We start from the raw sequence: 16,757 nt of genomic DNA on the forward strand, positions 1-16,757 counted from the left end.
GACTATTAAAGATAAACAGCATGAGTCATGCATATTTCTGGCTATTTAATATGTCAGAAATTGCCCTCTAAAATGATATGAAAAACTTTCCTTCAAGCCGGAGTTGAACCAGCGACCTAAGGATTTCTGTACCAATTTCCTCTACAGTCCTCCGCTTTACCAGCTGAGCTATCGAAGGATTGTGCTTTAGAGGACTTCTGATGTCATGTGCACTACATCTGACTGAGTGAAAACACAAACAGAATTGAATTATCCATAAAACAGAAAAATTGCTTGTCTAGATAAAGAGATCCACATTTTTATTTCTGGTCTACTTGCTCATCAAAAGTTGTAAAAATTGTCATGTTTAATAATTGGTAATACATCATTAAAAGTTTGATTTTTATTTGTTCATTTTGAATTAATTAGCTTCAGAAATAGTTGGGAAAACAGCTTCCTTAGATTTTCCAACTGCAGACGCCTTTACGTCAAGATTAAAAATGCTGGAAAATTTTCAACCTCTTCTGCATTCTCCAATTTAGCTTGACTTTTTTAATTGATGAAAATTCCAGAAATTGTGGTGACAAATTGTCAAACTTTTGCCCAGTGAGACAAAAATGGATTTCTAGTCAATGGTCCACGCTGCCACCACTATTTCTCACAGTACTCTCTGTTTTTACATTGCATCTTCTATGTGTTCAGATCCATGGGATTTCAGAAGTAATATTGTATTTCAGTTCACATCCGTAGTCTCTTAAACCTGTCTTTTATATGCTGATTAAGGAAAGAGGAGAAATTCTGGGCACAGAAGCAGACATTATTGGTTTGTAAGCATTGGCGTAGTCTAGTTTCATTCAGAACATCCCTACTGCACCATTAAAAAGTTGTGAACTCTCCCTGGAAACCCATTGATCCACAAGTTCAAGAGTTCTTTTTTTTCACATGAAGGATGTGTTACATATAAAATAGGGTTGTCCCACTCGAAATTTGGAAGATGGATGTTGAAATATGGGGTCAGACCAGTTCTGTCCTAATTTTGGATACAGAAATGTTGGGAGGTATATAAATACTGTGGTTTTCACCACATCCCATTTCCATAACCAAAGCACAGTTTCTCCTGGATTTTGTTGCTGAGATCAACAGAGCATTAAACAAGTGGTACTGTTGCTGCCATTCAAAAAAGCTTCAACTTCCCATACCGGGAGTCGAACCCGGGCCGCCTGGGTGAAAACCAGGAATCCTAACCGCTAGACCATATGGGACTTTTTCATTAAGGTGTTTCAGCATAGCAGCAGAACAAATATATCATGCTTTCCTGTAATGTATCTTAACTCTCTGTGTATTTCATATTTAACCAGGTGGTGACATGGAGTGGGTTTGGCATGGCCTAAGATGACACTAATTTCATCATCACGCTCCAGACCACTCAGTGATTAGTGAGGTGGGCAATGTTTGATGATGTGATATGCATCATCACGGCACGTCCCTGACCACTTGCAGATTTGTAAATGCCAATCCAGCAGGATAGGTAACAATGCAATAAATCCATGTGTGATGTCTGGAGGCCACTTTCCAAGAAGTGGAAAAGGTTCTCATTTCCATTTTAATGAGTTGCAAAGAGCTATGGAAAGTATCCCCAGTAACAGAACTCGTGTCTCTATCACCTGCCTCTGCACTGTACTTCAACAGAGCACAGAAACCATAATTGCCCTACTAGAGGCTCAGCAGCATGCAGGATGATTAACAGGCAGCAGAAATGAAAACAAGTTACAGTTTCTCTGACTATTAAAGATAAACAGCATGAGTCATGCATATTTCTGGCTATTTAATATGTCAGAAATTGCCCTCTAAAATGATATGAAAAACTTTCCTTCAAGCCGGAGTTGAACCAGCAACCTAAGGATTTCTGTACCAATTTCCTCTACAGTCCTCCGCTCTACCAGCTGAGCTATCGAAGGATTGTGCTTTAGAGGACTTCTGATGTCATGTGCACTACATCTGACTGAGTGAAAACACAAACAGAATTGAATTATCCATAAAACAGAAAAATTGCTTGTCTAGATAAAGAGATCCACATTTTTATTTCTGGTCTACTTGCTCATCAAAAGTTGTAAAAATTGTCATGTTTAATAATTGGTAATACATCATTAAAAGTTTGATTTTTATTTGTTCATTTTGAATTAATTAGCTTCAGAAATAGTTGGGAAAACAGCTTCCTTAGATTTTCCAACTGCAGACGCCTTTACGTCAAGATTAAAAATGCTGGAAAATTTTCAACCTCTTCTGCATTCTCCAATTTAGCTTGACTTTTTTAATTGATGAAAATTCCAGAAATTGTGGTGACAAATTGTCAAACTTTTGCCCAGTGAGACAAAAATGGATTTCTAGTCAATGGTCCACGCTGCCACCACTATTTCTCACAGTACTCTCTGTTTTTACATTGCATCTTCTATGTGTTCAGATCCATGGGATTTCAGAAGTAATATTGTATTTCAGTTCACATCCGTAGTCTCTTAAACCTGTCTTTTATATGCTGATTAAGGAAAGAGGAGAAATTCTGGGCACAGAAGCAGACATTATTGGTTTGTAAGCATTGGCGTAGTCTAGTTTCATTCAGAACATCCCTACTACACCATTAAAAAGTTGTGAACTCTCCCTGGAAACCCATTGATCCACAAGTTCAAGAGTTCTTTTTTTTCACATGAAGGATGTGTTACATATAAAATAGGGTTGTCCCACTCGAAATTTGGAAGATGGATGTTGAAATATGGGGTCAGACCAGTTCTGTCCTAATTTTGGATACAGAAATGTTGGGAGGTATATAAATACTGTGGTTTTCACCACATCCCATTTCCATAACCAAAGCACAGTTTCTCCTGGATTTTGTTGCTGAGATCAACAGAGCATTAAACAAGTGGTACTGTTGCTGCCATTCAAAAAAGCTTCAACTTCCCATACCGGGAGTCGAACCCGGGCCGCCTGGGTGAAAACCAGGAATCCTAACCGCTAGACCATATGGGACTTTTTCATTAAGGTGTTTCAGCATAGCAGCAGAACAAATATATCATGCTTTCCTGTAATGTATCTTAACTCTCTGTGTATTTCATATTTAACCAGGTGGTGACATGGAGTGGGTTTGGCATGGCCTAAGATGACACTAATTTCATCATCACGCTCCAGACCACTCAGTGATTAGTGAGGTGGGCAATGTTTGATGATGTGATATGCATCATCACGGCACGTCCCTGACCACTTGCAGATTTGTAAATGCCAATCCAGCAGGATAGGTAACAATGCAATAAATCCATGTGTGATGTCTGGAGGCCACTTTCCAAGAAGTGGAAAAGGTTCTCATTTCCATTTTAATGAGTTGCAAAGAGCTATGGAAAGTATCCCCAGTAACAGAACTCGTGTCTCTATCACCTGCCTCTGCACTGTACTTCAACAGAGCACAGAAACCATAATTGCCCTATTAGAGGCTCAGCAGCATGCAGGATGATTAACAGGCAGCAGAAATGAAAACAAGTTACAGTTTCTCTGACTATTAAAGATAAACAGCATGAGCCATGCATATTTCTGGGTATTTAATATGTCAGAAATTGCCCTCTAAAATGATATGAAAAACTTTCCTTCGAGCCAGAGTTGAACCAGCGACCTAAGGATTTCTGTACCAATTTCCTCTACAGTCCTCCGCTTTACCAGCTGAGCTATCGAAGGATTGTGCTTTAGAGGACTTCTGATGTCATGTGCACTACATCTGACTGAGTGAAAACACAAACAAAATTGAATTATCCATAAAACAGAAAAATTGCTTGTCTAGATAAAGAGATCCACATTTTTATTTCTGGTCTACTTGCTCATCAAAAGTTGTAAAAATTTTCATATTTAATAATTGGTAATACATCATTAAAAGTTTGGTTTTTATTTGTTCATTTTGAATTAATTAGCTTCAGAAATAGTTTGGAAAACAGCTTCCTTAGATTTTCCAACTGTAGACGCCTTTACGTCAAGATTAAAAATGCTGGAAAATTTTCACCCTCTTCTGCGTTCTCCAATTTAGCTTGACTTTTTTAATTGATGAAAATTCCAGAAATTGTGGTGACAAATTGTCAAACTTTTGCCCAGTGAGACAAAAATGGATTTCTAGTCAATGGTCCACGCTGCCACCACTATTTCTCACAGTACTCTCTGTTTTTACAATGCATCTTCTATGGGTTCAGATCCATGGGATTTCAGAAGTAATATTGTATTTCAGTTCCCATCCATGGTCTCTTAAACCTGTCCTTTGTATGCTGATTAAGGAAAGCGGAGAAATTCTGGGCACAGAAGCAGACATTATTGGTTTATAAGCATTTGCGTAGTCTAGTTTCATTCAGAACATCCCTACTGCACCATTAAAAAGTTGTGAACTCTCCCTGGAAACCCATTGATCCACAAGTTCAAGAGTTCTTTTTTTTCACATGAAGGATGTGTTACATATAAAATAGGGTTGTCCCACTCGAAATTTGGAAGATGGATGTTGAAATATGGGGTCAGACCAGTTCTGTCCTAATTTTGGATACAGAAATGTTGGGAGGTATATAAATCCTGTGGATTTGACCACATCCCATTTCCATAACCAAAGCACAGTTTTTCCTGGATTTTGTTGCTGAGATCAACAGAGCATTAAACAAGTGGTACTGTTGCTGCCATTCAAAAAAGCTTCAACTTCCCATACCGGGAGTCGAACCCGGGCCGCCTGGGTGAAAACCAGGAATCCTAACCGCTAGACCATATGGGACTTTTTCAGCATAGCAGCAGAACAAATATATCATGCTTTGCTGTAATGTATCTTAACTCTCTGTGTATTTCATATTTAACCAGGTGGTGACATGGAGTGGGTTTGGCATGGCCTAAGATGACACTAATTTCATCATCACGCTCCAAACCACTCAGTGATTAGTGAGGTGGGCAATGTTTGATGATGTGATTTGCATCATCACGGCACGTCCCTGACCACTTGCAGATTTGTAAATGCCAATCCAGCAGGATAGGTAACAATGCAATAAATCCATGTGTGATGTCTGGAGGCCACTTTCCAAGAAGTGGAAAAGGTTCTCATTTCCATTTTAATGAGTTGCAAAGAGCTATGGAAAGTATCCCCAGTAACAGAACTCGTGTCTCTATCACCTGCCTCTGCACTGTACTTCAACAGAGCACAGAAACCATAATTGCCCTACTAGAGGCTCAGCAGCATGCAGGATGATTAACAGGCAGCAGAAATGAAAACAAGTTACAGTTTCTCTGACTATTAAAGATAAACAGCATGAGCCATGCATATTTCTGGGTATTTAATATGTCAGAAATTGCCCTCTAAAATGATATGAAAAACTTTCCTTCGAGCCGGAGTTGAACCAGCAACCTAAGGATTTCTGTACCAATTTCCTCTACAGTCCTCCGCTCTACCAGCTGCGCTATCGAAGGATTGTGCTTTAGAGGACTTCTGATGTCATGTGCACTACATCTGACTGAGTGAAAACACAAACAAAATTGAATTATCCATAAAACAGAAAAATTGCTTGTCTAGATAAAGAGATCCACATTTTTATTTCTGGTCTACTTGCTCATCAAAAGTTGTAAAAATTGTCATATTTAATAATTGGTAATACATCATTAAAAGTTTGATTTTTATTTGTTCATTTTGAATTGATTAGCTTCAGAAATAGTTGGGAAAACAGCTTCCTTAGATTTTCCAACTGCAGACGCCTTTACGTCAAGATTAAAAATGCTGGAAAATTTTCAACCTCTTCTGCGTTCTCCAATTTAGCTTGACTTTTTTAATTGATGAAAATTCCAGAAATTGTGGTGACAAATTGTCAACCTTTTGCCCAGTGAGACAAAAATGGATTTCTAGTCAATGGTCCACGCTGCCACCACTATTTCTCACAGTACTCTCTGTTTTTACAATGCATCTTCTATGGGTTCAGATCCATGGGATTTCAGAAGTAATATTGTATTTCAGTTCCCATCCATGGTGTCTTAAACCTGTCCTTTGTATGCTGATTAAGGAAAGCGGAGAAATTCTGGGCACAGAAGCAGACATTATTGGTTTCTAAGCATTGGCGTAGTCTAGTTTCATTCAGAACATCCCTACTGCACCATTAAAAAATTGTGAACTCTCCCTGGAAATTCATTGATCCACAAGTTCAAGAGTTCTTTTTTTTCACATGAAGGATGTGTTACATATAAAATAGGGTTGTCCCACTCGAAATTTGGAAGATGGATGTTGAAATATGGGGTCAGACCAGTTCTGTCCTAATTTTGGATACAGAAATGTTGGGAGGTATATAAATACTGTGGATTTGACCACATCCCATTTCCATAACCAAAGCACAGTTTCTCCTGGATTTTGTTGCTGAGATCAACAGAGCATTAAACAAGTGGTACTGTTGCTGCCATTCAAAAAATCTTCAACTTCCCATACTGGGAGTCGAACCCGGGCTGCCTGGGTGAAAACCAGGAATCCTAACTGCTAGACCATATGGGACTTTTCCGTTGAGTGTTTCAGCATAGCAGCAGAACAAATATATCATGCTTTGCTGTAATGTATCTTAACTCTCTGTGTATTTCATATTTAACCAGGTGGTGACATGTAGTGGGTTTGGCATGGCCTAAGATGACACTAATTTCATCATCACGCTCCAGACCACTCAGTGATCAGTGAGGTGGGCAATGTTTGATGATGTGATTTGCATCATCACGGCACGTCCCTGACCACTTGCAGATTTGTAAATGCCAATCCAGCAGGATAGGTAACAATGCAATAAATCCATGTGTGATGTCTGTAGGCCACTTTCCAAGAAGTGGAAAAGGTTCTCATTTCCATTTTAATGAGTTGCAAAGAGCTATGGAAAGTATCCCCAGTAACAGAACTCGTGTCTCTATCACCTGCCTCTGCACTGTACTTCAACAGAGCACAGAAACCATAATTGCCCTACTAGAGGCTCAGCAGCATGCAGGATGATTAACAGGCAGCAGAAATGAAAACAAGTTACAGTTTCTCTGACTATTAAAGATAAACAGCATGAGTCATGCATATTTCTGGGTATTTAATATGTCAGAAATTGCCCTCTAAAATGATATGAAAAACTTTCATTTCAGCTTGAGTTGAACCAGCAACCTAAGGATTTCTGTACCAATTTCCTCTACGTTCCTCTGCTCTACCAGCTGAGCTATCGAAGGATTGTGCTTTAGAGAGTTTCTGATGTCATGTGCACTACATCTGACTGAGAGAAAACACAAACAGAATTGAAATATCCATAAAACAGAAAAATTGCTTGTCTAGATAAAGAGATCCACATTTTTATTTCTGGTCTACTTGCTCATCAAAAGTTGTAAAAATTTTCATATTTAATAATTGGTAATACATCATTAAAAGTTTGGTTTTTATTTGTTCATTTTGAATTAATTAGCTTCAGAAATAGTTTGGAAAACAGCTTCCTTAGATTTTCCAACTGTAGACGCCTTTACGTCAAGATTAAAAATGCTGGAAAATTTTCACCCTCTTCTGCGTTCTCCAATTTAGCTTGACTTTTTTAATTGATGAAAATTCCAGAAATTGTGGTGACAAATTGTCAAACTTTTGCCCAGTGAGACAAAAATGGATTTCTAGTCAATGGTCCACGCTGCCACCACTATTTCTCACAGTACTCTCTGTTTTTACAATGCATCTTCTATGGGTTCAGATCCATGGGATTTCAGAAGTAATATTGTATTTCAGTTCCCATCCATGGTCTCTTAAACCTGTCCTTTGTATGCTGATTAAGGAAAGCGGAGAAATTCTGGGCACAGAAGCAGACATTATTGGTTTATAAGCATTTGCGTAGTCTAGTTTCATTCAGAACATCCCTACTGCACCATTAAAAAGTTGTGAACTCTCCCTGGAAACCCATTGATCCACAAGTTCAAGAGTTCTTTTTTTTCACATGAAGGATGTGTTACATATAAAATAGGGTTGTCCCACTCGAAATTTGGAAGATGGATGTTGAAATATGGGGTCAGACCAGTTCTGTCCTAATTTTGGATACAGAAATGTTGGGAGGTATATAAATCCTGTGGATTTGACCACATCCCATTTCCATAACCAAAGCACAGTTTTTCCTGGATTTTGTTGCTGAGATCAACAGAGCATTAAACAAGTGGTACTGTTGCTGCCATTCAAAAAAGCTTCAACTTCCCATACCGGGAGTCGAACCCGGGCCGCCTGGGTGAAAACCAGGAATCCTAACCGCTAGACCATATGGGACTTTTTCAGCATAGCAGCAGAACAAATATATCATGCTTTGCTGTAATGTATCTTAACTCTCTGTGTATTTCATATTTAACCAGGTGGTGACATGGAGTGGGTTTGGCATGGCCTAAGATGACACTAATTTCATCATCACGCTCCAAACCACTCAGTGATTAGTGAGGTGGGCAATGTTTGATGATGTGATTTGCATCATCACGGCACGTCCCTGACCACTTGCAGATTTGTAAATGCCAATCCAGCAGGATAGGTAACAATGCAATAAATCCATGTGTGATGTCTGGAGGCCACTTTCCAAGAAGTGGAAAAGGTTCTCATTTCCATTTTAATGAGTTGCAAAGAGCTATGGAAAGTATCCCCAGTAACAGAACTCGTGTCTCTATCACCTGCCTCTGCACTGTACTTCAACAGAGCACAGAAACCATAATTGCCCTACTAGAGGCTCAGCAGCATGCAGGATGATTAACAGGCAGCAGAAATGAAAACAAGTTACAGTTTCTCTGACTATTAAAGATAAACAGCATGAGCCATGCATATTTCTGGGTATTTAATATGTCAGAAATTGCCCTCTAAAATGATATGAAAAACTTTCCTTCGAGCCGGAGTTGAACCAGCAACCTAAGGATTTCTGTACCAATTTCCTCTACAGTCCTCCGCTCTACCAGCTGCGCTATCGAAGGATTGTGCTTTAGAGGACTTCTGATGTCATGTGCACTACATCTGACTGAGTGAAAACACAAACAAAATTGAATTATCCATAAAACAGAAAAATTGCTTGTCTAGATAAAGAGATCCACATTTTTATTTCTGGTCTACTTGCTCATCAAAAGTTGTAAAAATTGTCATATTTAATAATTGGTAATACATCATTAAAAGTTTGATTTTTATTTGTTCATTTTGAATTGATTAGCTTCAGAAATAGTTGGGAAAACAGCTTCCTTAGATTTTCCAACTGCAGACGCCTTTACGTCAAGATTAAAAATGCTGGAAAATTTTCAACCTCTTCTGCGTTCTCCAATTTAGCTTGACTTTTTTAATTGATGAAAATTCCAGAAATTGTGGTGACAAATTGTCAACCTTTTGCCCAGTGAGACAAAAATGGATTTCTAGTCAATGGTCCACGCTGCCACCACTATTTCTCACAGTACTCTCTGTTTTTACAATGCATCTTCTATGGGTTCAGATCCATGGGATTTCAGAAGTAATATTGTATTTCAGTTCCCATCCATGGTGTCTTAAACCTGTCCTTTGTATGCTGATTAAGGAAAGCGGAGAAATTCTGGGCACAGAAGCAGACATTATTGGTTTCTAAGCATTGGCGTAGTCTAGTTTCATTCAGAACATCCCTACTGCACCATTAAAAAATTGTGAACTCTCCCTGGAAATTCATTGATCCACAAGTTCAAGAGTTCTTTTTTTTCACATGAAGGATGTGTTACATATAAAATAGGGTTGTCCCACTCGAAATTTGGAAGATGGATGTTGAAATATGGGGTCAGACCAGTTCTGTCCTAATTTTGGATACAGAAATGTTGGGAGGTATATAAATACTGTGGATTTGACCACATCCCATTTCCATAACCAAAGCACAGTTTCTCCTGGATTTTGTTGCTGAGATCAACAGAGCATTAAACAAGTGGTACTGTTGCTGCCATTCAAAAAATCTTCAACTTCCCATACTGGGAGTCGAACCCGGGCTGCCTGGGTGAAAACCAGGAATCCTAACTGCTAGACCATATGGGACTTTTCCGTTGAGTGTTTCAGCATAGCAGCAGAACAAATATATCATGCTTTGCTGTAATGTATCTTAACTCTCTGTGTATTTCATATTTAACCAGGTGGTGACATGTAGTGGGTTTGGCATGGCCTAAGATGACACTAATTTCATCATCACGCTCCAGACCACTCAGTGATCAGTGAGGTGGGCAATGTTTGATGATGTGATTTGCATCATCACGGCACGTCCCTGACCACTTGCAGATTTGTAAATGCCAATCCAGCAGGATAGGTAACAATGCAATAAATCCATGTGTGATGTCTGTAGGCCACTTTCCAAGAAGTGGAAAAGGTTCTCATTTCCATTTTAATGAGTTGCAAAGAGCTATGGAAAGTATCCCCAGTAACAGAACTCGTGTCTCTATCACCTGCCTCTGCACTGTACTTCAACAGAGCACAGAAACCATAATTGCCCTACTAGAGGCTCAGCAGCATGCAGGATGATTAACAGGCAGCAGAAATGAAAACAAGTTACAGTTTCTCTGACTATTAAAGATAAACAGCATGAGTCATGCATATTTCTGGGTATTTAATATGTCAGAAATTGCCCTCTAAAATGATATGAAAAACTTTCATTTCAGCTTGAGTTGAACCAGCAACCTAAGGATTTCTGTACCAATTTCCTCTACGTTCCTCTGCTCTACCAGCTGAGCTATCGAAGGATTGTGCTTTAGAGAGTTTCTGATGTCATGTGCACTACATCTGACTGAGAGAAAACACAAACAGAATTGAAATATCCATAAAACAGAAAAATTGCTTGTCTAGATAAAGAGATCCACATTTTTATTTCTGGTCTACTTGCTCATCAAAAGTTGTAAAAATTGTCATATTTAATAATTGGTAATACATCATTAAAAGTTTGATTTTTATTTGTTCATTTTGAATTAATTAGCTTCAGAAATAGTTGGGAAAACAGCTTCCTTAGATTTTCCAACTGCAGACGCCTTTACGTCAAGATTAAAAATGCTGGAAAATTTTCAACCTCTTCTGCTTTCTCCAATTTAGCTTGACTTTTTTAATTGATGAAAATTCCAGAAATTGTGGTGACAAATTGTCAAACTTTTGCCCAGTGAGACAAAAATGGATTTCTAGTCAATGGTCCACACTGCCACCACTATTTTTCACAGTACTCTGTTTTTATAATGCATCTTCTATGGGTTCAGATCCATGGGATTTCAGAAGTAATATTGTATTTCAGTTCCCATCCGTGGTCTCTTAAACCTGTCCTTTGTATGCTGATTAAGGAAAGCGGAGAAATTCTGGGCACAGAAGCAGACATTATTGGTTTATAAGCATTTGCGTAGTCTAGTTTCATTCAGAACATCCCTACTGCACCATTAAAAAGTTGTGAACTCTCCCTGGAAACCCATTGATCCACAAGTTCAAGAGTTCTTTTTTTTCACATGAAGGATGTGTTACATATAAAATAGGGTTGTCCCACTCGAAATTTGGAAGATGGATGTTGAAATATGGGGTCAGACCAGTTCTGTCCTAATTTTGGATACAAAAATGTTGGGAGGTATATAAATCCTGTGGATTTGACCACATCCCATTTCCATAACCAAAGCACAGTTTCTCCTGGATTTTGTTGCTGAGATCAACAGAGCATTAAACAAATGGTACTGTTGCTGCCATTCAAAAAAGCGTCAACTTCCCATACCGGGAGTCGAACCCGGGCCGCCTGGGTGAAAACCAGGAATCCTAACTGCTAGACCATATGGGACTTTTCCGTTGAGTGTTTCAGCATAGCAGCAGAACAAATATATCATGCTTTGCTGTAATGTATCTTAACTCTCTGTGTATTTCATATTTAACCAGGTGGTGACATGGAGTGGGTTTGGCATGGCCTAAGATGACACTAATTTCATCATCACGCTCCAGACCACTCAGTGATCAGTGAGGTGGGCAATGTTTGATGATGTGATTTGCATCATCACGGCACGTCCCTGACCACTTGCAGATTTGTAAATGCCAATCCAGCAGGATAGGTAACAATGCAATAAATCCATGTGTGATGTCTGGAGGCCACTTTCCAAGAAGTGGAAAAGGTTCTCATTTCCATTTTAATGAGTTGCAAAGAGCTATGGAAAGTATCCCCAGTAACAGAACTCGTGTCTCTATCACCTGCCTCTGCACTGTACTTCAACAGAGCACAGAAACTATAATTGCCCTTCTAGAGGCTCAGCAGCATGCTGGATGATTAACAGGCAGCAGAAATGAAAACAAGTTACAGTTTCTCTGACTATTAAAGATAAACAGCATGAGTCATGCATATTTCTGGGTATTTAATATGTCAGAAATTGCCCTCTAAAATGATATGAAAAACTTTCCTTCGAGCCGGAGTTGAACCAGCGACCTAAGGATTTCTGTATCAATTTCCTCTACAGTCCTCCACTCTACCAGCTGAGTTATCGAAGGATTGTGCTTTAGAGGATATCTGATGTCATGTGCACTACATCTGACTGAGTGAAAACACAAACAGAATTGAAATATCCATAAAACAGAAAAAATGCTTGTCTAGATAAAGAGATCCACATTTTTATTTCTGGTCTACTTGCTCATCAAAAGTTGTAAAAATTGTCATATTTAATAATTGATAATACATCATTAAAAGTTTGATTTTTATTTGTTCATTTTGAATTAATTAGCTTCAGAAATAGTTGGGAAAACAGCTTCCTTAGATTTTCCAACTGCAGACGCCTTTACGTCAAGATTAAAAATGCTGGAAAATGTTCAACCTCTTCTGCGTTCTCCAATTTAGCTTGACTTTTTTAATTGATGAAAATTCCAGAAATTGTGGTGACAAATTGTCAAACTTTTGCCCAGTGAGACAAAAATGGATTTCTAGTCAATGGTCCACGCTGCCACCACTATTTCTCACAGTACTCTCTGTTTTTACAATGCATCTTCTATGGGTTCAGATCCATGGGATGTCAGAAGTAATATTGTATTTCAGTTCCCATCCGTGGTGTCTTAAACCTGTCCTTTGTATGCTGATTAAGGAAAGCGGAGAAATTCTGGGCACAGAAGCAGACATTATTGGTTTGTAAGCATTGGCGTAGTCTAGTTTCATTCAGAACATCCCTACTGCACCATTAAAAAGTTGTGAACTCTCCCTGGAAACCCATTGATCCACAAGTTCAAGAGTTCTTTTTTTTCACATGAAGGATGTGTTACATATAAAATAGGGTTGTCCCACTCGAAATTTGGAAGATGGATGTTGAAATATGGGGTCAGACCAGTTCTGTCCTAATTTTGGATACAGAAATGTTGGGAGGTATATAAATACTGTGGATTTGACCACATCCCATTTCCATAACCAAAGCACAGTTTCTCCTGGATTTTGTTGCTGAGATCAACAGAGCATTAAACAAGTGGTACTGTTGCTGCCATTCAAAAAAGCTTCAACTTCCCATACTGGGAGTCGAACCCGGGCCACCTGGGTGAAAACCAGGAATCCTAACTGCTAGACCATATGGGACTTTTCCGTTGAGTGTTTCAGCATAGCAGCAGAACAAATATATCATGCTTTGCTGTAATCTATCTTAACTCTCTGTGTATTTCATATTTAACCAGGTGGTGACATGGAGTGGGTTTGGCATGGCCTAAGATGACACTAATTTCATCATCACGCTCCAGGCCACTCAGTGACCAGTGAGGGGGGCAATGTTTGATGATGTGATTTGCATCATCACGGCACGTCCCTGACCACTTGCAGATTTGTAAATGCCAATCCAGCAGGATAGGTAACAATGCAATCAATCCATGTGTGATGTCTGGAGGCCACTTTCCAAGAAGTGGAAAAGGTTCTCATTTCCATTTTAATGAGTTGCAAAGAGCTATGGAAAGTATCCCCAGTAACAGAACTCGTGTCTCTATCACCTGCCTCTGCACTGTACTTCAACAGAGCACAGAAACCATAATTGCCCTACTAGAGGCTCAGCAGCATGCAGGATGATTAACAGGCAGCAGAAATGAAAACAAGTTACAGTTTCTCTGACTATTAAAGATAAACAGCAAGAGTCATGCATATTTCTGGGTATTTAATATGTCAGAAATTGCCCTCTAAAATGATATGAAAAACTTTCCTTCGAGCCGGAGTTGAACCAGCGACCTAAGGATTTCTGTACCAATTTCCTCTACAGTCCTCCGCTCTACCAGCTGAGCTATCGAAGGATTGTGCTTTAGAGAGTTTCTGATGTCATGTGCACTACATCTGACTGAGTGAAAACACAAACAGAATTGAATTATCCATAAAACAGAAAAATTGCTTGTCTAGATAAAGAGATCCACATTTTTATTTCTGGTCTACTTGCTCATCAAAAGTTGTAAAAATTGTCATATTTAATAATTGGTAATACATCATTAAAAGTTTGATTTTTATTTGTTCATTTTGAATTAATTAGCTTCAGAAATAGTTGGGAAAACAGCTTCCTTAGATTTTCCAACTGCAGACGCCTTTACGTCAAGATTAAACATGCTGGAAAATTTTCAACCTCTTCTGCGTTCTCCAATTTAGCTTGACTTTTTTAATTGATGAAAATTCCAGAAATTGTGGTGACAAATTGTCAAACTTTTGCCCAGTGAGACAAAAATGGATTTCTAGTCAATGGTCCACGCTGCCACCACTATTTCTCACAGTACTCTCTGTTTTTACAATGCATCTTCTATGGGTTCAGATCCATGGGATTTCAGAAGTAATATTGTATTTCAGTTCCCATCCGTGGTGTCTTAAACCTGTCCTTTGTATGCTGATTAAGGAAAGCGGAGAAATTCTGGGCACAGAAGCAGACATTATTGGTTTGTAAGCATTGGCGTAGTCTAGTTTCATTCAGAACATCCCTACTGCACCATTAAAAAGTTGTGAACTCTCCCTGGAAGCCCATTGATCCACAAGTTCAAGAGTTCTTTTTTTTCACATGAAGGATGTGTTACATATAAAATAGGGTTGTCCCACTCGAAATTTGGAAGATGGATGTTGAAATATGGGGTCAGACCAGTTCTGTCCTAATTTTGGATACAGAAATGTTGGTAGGTATATAAATCTTGTGGATTTGACCACATCCCATTTCCATAACCAAAGCACAGTTTTTCCTGGATTTTGTTGCTGAGATCAACAGAGCATTAAACAAGTGGTACTGTTGCTGCCATTCAAAAAAGCTTCAACTTCCCATACCGGGAGTCGAACCTGGGCCGCCTGGGTGAAAACCAGGAATCCTAACCGCTAGACCATATGGGACTTTTTCGTTGAGTGTTTCAGCATAGCAGCAGAACAAATATATCATGCTTTGCTGTAAAGTATCTTAACTCTCTGTGTATTTCATATTTAACCAGGTGGTGACATGGAGTGGGTTTGGCATGGCCTAAGATGACACTAATTTCATCATCACGCTCCAGACCACTCAGTGATCAGTGAGGTGGGCAATGTTTGATAATGTGATTTGCATCATCACGGCACGTCCCTGACCACTTGCAGATTTGTAAATGCCAATCCAGCAGGATAGGTAACAATGCAATAAATCCATGTGTGATGTCTGGAGGCCACTTTCCAAGAAGTGGAAAAGATTCTCATTTCCATTTTAATGAGTTGCAAAGAGCTATGGAAAGTATTCCCAGTAACAGAACTCGTGTCTCTATCACCTGCCTCTGCACTGTACTTCAACAGAGCACAGAAACCATAATTGCCCTACTAGAGGCTCAGCAGCATGCAGGATGATTAACAGCAGCAGAAATGAAAACAAGTTACAGTTTCTCTGACTATTAAAGATAAACAGCATGAGTCATGCATATTTCTGGGTATTTAATATGTCAGAAATTGCCCTCTAAAATGATATGAAAAACTTTCCTTTGAGCTGGAGTTGAACCAGCGACCTAAGGATTTCTCTACCAATTTCCTCTACAGTCCTCTGCTCTACCAGCTGAGCTATTGAAGGATTGTGCTTCAGAGGCCTTCTGATGTCATGTGCACTACATCTGACTGAGTGAAAACACAAACAGAATTGAATTATCCTTAAAACAGAAAAATTGCTTGTCTAGATAAAGACATCCACATTTTTATTTCTGGTCTACTTGCTCATCAAAAGTTGTAAAAATTGTCATGTTTAATAATTGGTAATACAGCATTAAAAGTTTGATTTTTATTTGTTCATTTTGAATTAATTAGCTTCAGAAATAGTTGGGAAAACAGCTTCCTTAGATTTTCCAACTGCAGACGCCTTTACGTCAAGATTAAAAATGCTGGAAAATTTTCAACCTCTTCTGCGTTCTCCAATTTAGCTTGACTATTTTAATTGATGAAAATTCCAGAAATTGTGGTGACAAATTGTTAAACTTTTGCCCAGTGAGACAAAAATGGATTTCTAGTCAATGGTCCACGCTGCCAACACAATTTCTCACAGTACTCTCTGTTTTTACAATGCATCTTCTATGGGTTCAGATCCATGGGATTTCAGAAGTAATATTGTATTTCAGTTCACATCCGTGGTCTCTTAAACCTGTCCTTTGTATGCTGATTAAGGAAAGCGGAGAAATTCTGGGCACAGAAGCAGACATTATTGGTTTGTAAGCATTTGCGTAGTCTAGTTTCATTCAGAACATCCCTACTGCACCATTAAAAAGTTGGGAACTCTCCCTGGAAACCCATTGATCCACAAGTTCAAGAGTCCTTTTTTTTCACATGAAGGATGTGTTACATATAAATTAGAGTTATCCCACT

At 38.9% G+C, this 16,757-nt stretch overlaps 10 non-coding genes across 10 annotated transcripts; all 10 read right to left on the bottom strand.

Annotated features, from left to right (window-relative positions):
• Window positions 1-88: 88 nt before the first annotated feature.
• TRNAY-GUA (transfer RNA tyrosine (anticodon GUA)) lies at window positions 89-178 on the bottom strand. Its single transcript is given in 2 exon segments — window positions 89-124; window positions 142-178. It is a non-coding gene; the product is annotated as a tRNA-Tyr (tRNA).
• A 991-nt stretch (window positions 179-1,169) lies between these two features.
• TRNAE-UUC (transfer RNA glutamic acid (anticodon UUC)) lies at window positions 1,170-1,241 on the bottom strand. Its single transcript has one exon. It is a non-coding gene; the product is annotated as a tRNA-Glu (tRNA).
• Window positions 1,242-1,847: 606 nt separating this feature from the next.
• Window positions 1,848-1,937, bottom strand: TRNAY-GUA (transfer RNA tyrosine (anticodon GUA)). Its single transcript is given in 2 exon segments — window positions 1,848-1,883; window positions 1,901-1,937. It is a non-coding gene; the product is annotated as a tRNA-Tyr (tRNA).
• Window positions 1,938-2,928: 991 nt separating this feature from the next.
• TRNAE-UUC (transfer RNA glutamic acid (anticodon UUC)) lies at window positions 2,929-3,000 on the bottom strand. The gene has a single exon. It is a non-coding gene; the product is annotated as a tRNA-Glu (tRNA).
• Window positions 3,001-4,687: 1,687 nt separating this feature from the next.
• TRNAE-UUC (transfer RNA glutamic acid (anticodon UUC)) lies at window positions 4,688-4,759 on the bottom strand. Its single transcript has one exon. It is a non-coding gene; the product is annotated as a tRNA-Glu (tRNA).
• Window positions 4,760-8,191: 3,432 nt separating this feature from the next.
• TRNAE-UUC (transfer RNA glutamic acid (anticodon UUC)) lies at window positions 8,192-8,263 on the bottom strand. Its single transcript has one exon. It is a non-coding gene; the product is annotated as a tRNA-Glu (tRNA).
• A 3,430-nt stretch (window positions 8,264-11,693) lies between these two features.
• Window positions 11,694-11,765, bottom strand: TRNAE-UUC (transfer RNA glutamic acid (anticodon UUC)). The gene has a single exon. It is a non-coding gene; the product is annotated as a tRNA-Glu (tRNA).
• Window positions 11,766-12,370: 605 nt separating this feature from the next.
• On the bottom strand, window positions 12,371-12,460 carry TRNAY-GUA (transfer RNA tyrosine (anticodon GUA)). The gene is given in 2 exon segments: window positions 12,371-12,406; window positions 12,424-12,460. It is a non-coding gene; the product is annotated as a tRNA-Tyr (tRNA).
• Window positions 12,461-14,128: 1,668 nt separating this feature from the next.
• Window positions 14,129-14,218, bottom strand: TRNAY-GUA (transfer RNA tyrosine (anticodon GUA)). The gene is given in 2 exon segments: window positions 14,129-14,164; window positions 14,182-14,218. It is a non-coding gene; the product is annotated as a tRNA-Tyr (tRNA).
• Window positions 14,219-15,209: 991 nt separating this feature from the next.
• On the bottom strand, window positions 15,210-15,281 carry TRNAE-UUC (transfer RNA glutamic acid (anticodon UUC)). The gene has a single exon. It is a non-coding gene; the product is annotated as a tRNA-Glu (tRNA).
• Between the last annotated feature and the right edge of the window lie 1,476 nt (window positions 15,282-16,757).

Source organism: Mixophyes fleayi, chromosome 3, assembly GCF_038048845.1.
Source record: "Mixophyes fleayi isolate aMixFle1 chromosome 3, aMixFle1.hap1, whole genome shotgun sequence".
In the NCBI taxonomy this organism is placed as follows: domain Eukaryota; kingdom Metazoa; phylum Chordata; class Amphibia; order Anura; family Limnodynastidae; genus Mixophyes; species Mixophyes fleayi.